Source organism: Equus asinus, chromosome 8, assembly GCF_041296235.1.
Source record: "Equus asinus isolate D_3611 breed Donkey chromosome 8, EquAss-T2T_v2, whole genome shotgun sequence".
In the NCBI taxonomy this organism is placed as follows: Eukaryota; Metazoa; Chordata; class Mammalia; order Perissodactyla; family Equidae; genus Equus; species Equus asinus.
The window spans coordinates 14,350,281-14,352,768 of record NC_091797.1 but is presented as its reverse complement, the minus strand read 5'-3'; the positions used below and the strand labels follow the sequence as shown (position 1 = coordinate 14,352,768).

The 2,488-nt window shown below is 60.9% G+C and overlaps 1 protein-coding gene across 2 annotated transcripts in view; it reads left to right on the top strand.

Moving 5' to 3' along the window:
- The first annotated feature begins 1,017 nt into the window (after positions 1-1,017).
- The window catches only part of PAQR8 (progestin and adipoQ receptor family member 8), a 40,460-nt gene continuing 38,989 nt past the window's right edge, over positions 1,018-2,488 (top strand). Inside the window, exon 1 of one of the 2 annotated variants that reach the window (XM_044776847.2) lies at positions 1,018-1,171. The gene's annotated coding sequence lies outside the window, so the exon portion shown is untranslated. Of the gene's footprint in view, positions 1,172-1,781; positions 2,292-2,488 lie in introns of those variants that run through there. The other variant, XM_070514773.1, reaches the window with a different exon arrangement.

Genomic DNA, 2,488 nt, shown 5'->3' with positions numbered 1-2,488 from the left:
ATTCATGGAACTAAAATAACCCCCACTGGATAACCCACTATCTTTGCTTCATGATCTTTTGCTGAGGATAAATAAAATAATGGATTTTAAAACGTTTTGAAAAATGAAAGCACTGTACACATGTGAGCTGTTGTTAGCATGTTACTGAAGCCAGTGGTATAATGGAAAAGTGCCGGGTATCAACAGACCCGAGCTGGGCCTGATGGTCTCAGAAAAGTAATGAAATGAATTAAATGAACCTCTTCCAGTAGCCTTGGTGCAGGCCATCTTCCTAGGCTCTGATCGGTTCCTATTCTTTCAGATAATGAAGATGGCTTTGTAACAGCAAAGCCAATTTGATTTGTTAATTGATGCTCCTACATCCTAAGTGTATTTTTCTCATGGTAAAATATAGACAGCGTCGTGGGTGGGGAGCAAGTCTACCAGCAGACATGGAATTCCTCTTCTCCCTACCTCTTGTATGTGTAGGTCATTGTTATCTAAGGACCAGCTAGGGTGCTGTGGTTGAGGAGACAGGGTGTAGACAGGGGTTCCTAGCATGTCTCTGTAAGAGGTGTGTTTGTGTGGCGCATAAGTACCGGGCGAGTCCTTCGCGGGTGTATGTATCCAGGGGATGCGAAAGTGTGTGCGTCTGCAAGGGCCCTCCTTGGTGTTATAACCTGGTTTCACAGGCAGAATGACCCTGACTGCACAGATGCGAGTGGTGAGAGAAGGCCAGGCTTTCAATCAGTCTTGAGATGGAAGATGAAGTTTGCTGTTTTTCCCCTCCTGAAAGACTTGGGAAACGGCCCCTGGGGTGGGTTCTTGGAAAAAACAGGACAGCAGCTAACGTGTCTCTTTGTCTCTCGACCCCTCCGGCCTTGAGCCGCAGAGAGGGGGCCGCGCGGGTCTGAGCCCTGGGTGGAAGGAAGAGGCGTCAGACAACTTCCTCGGCGGCGGCGGCCCCGGCGGCCGCGGGGGAGCGCGGCTCTGCGCATCCCGCCCCCGGGCCGGGAAGGGGCGGCGCCGGGCGGGGCCCGCCCGCCCCCAGGTCCCCTCCTCCCGGTCGCTCCCCGGTGCCGCGCCGGCCGCGGTCACAGCAGCCTGCGGGAAGCTCGGAGCCGGGGCCCCGAGCCGGGCGCAGGCTGGCCGGGCTGGGCTGCACGCACGGGCTCGGCCGCCGCCCCTGCCGGTGAGTCCCGCCGCGGGAGGCGCGTGGAGGGGCGGGCGGGGGTTCAGGACCGCGATGTCGGGCAGCCCCGGGGCGCGAGCACACGGGGCGGGGATGTCAGGATCGCGATGCTGGGGAGACCCGGTGCCAGAGCACGGAGGGGCTTTCAGAATCGCGATGTGGAGGAGCCCGATCCGGGGGGCGGAGGCCAGTGCCCCGAGGCTGGGGACTCCCAGAACCGGAGTCCTGAGGGCGAGGCGGCGGGTCAGGACCGCGATGTTGGGGAGTCCCGGAGCCCCTGCCTGGAGGACTGAGGGGTCAGGACCGCGATGTTGGGAGCCCGAGCCCGGAGGGCGGGAGAGTCAGGACCGCGAAGCTGGGAAACTCCTGTGCGGGAGCCGGGGCCACGGACCGAGGGGTGTCCTGTGGGCATTCTTGGGGCGCCCTCCGCAGGGCGGAGGGGAACAGAACCCGGAGGGAAGCGCAGGGGAGAGGAAGCCCGAGGCGGGCGGGGCAGGAGGGGGAGCCCGAGAGACGGGAGCCCCGGAAAGGGTAGAGTGGGGCGAGGCGGGTGGTTTCTCAGGGGAGGGGTGGAGGGGGCTTCGAGGGGGCGGGCGCGGGACGGAGAGTCGTGCGGAGAGCCGGAGAGCGGCTGGTTGTGTTATGGAGGATAGGGGGTTGGAGGGGTGGAACGCCGCGGCCGGGGATCCGAGGTGGTTGGGTTGGTGGTGGGGTCTCGGGGACCATCTCGGCCAAGGGAACGCAGCCCCCTCGGTGGAATGAGGTCATGGACGCTTCGAGAAGGCACCCACCGAGAGAGCACGACGAGGCAACCCCAGACGGTGACGGGTGGGGACTCTGCACCCAGCGAGCTCGGGGAGTGATGGGAACTTGAGCGGGGAGACGCGGGAAGGGCGCCCCTTCCTGACCCGCGCGGGGACCTGAAGGCAGCGGGTCACCGCAGCATCCTGTGCAGCTGTGGGCCCTCGGGCACAGACCGGAAAGGGGGACACTCGCGGGCCCGGACGAGCTGTTTGTAGCACCCCATATTTCTGAGCTGGGTTAGCAGTGATTTTGCCCAGGGACCAGATGAGAAGAGTCTGGGCTTGAATAGTTATGAAGTGAGATTACAAATATACAGGTAAGATCTACCTGTGTGTGTGCCTTAGGCATAACTCATAATAAAGGTGTGTGTCATTTTTAGATTCACATATACTACTTGCTCCCCACCCTCCTGTGCTCTGTGAGAGGCTGTTTCTGAGGAGAAACTGGAGTAAAATCAGCAGTGCCCACGCACAAACACACACGCCCACAAATGCACAGCATTCCACAACCGAG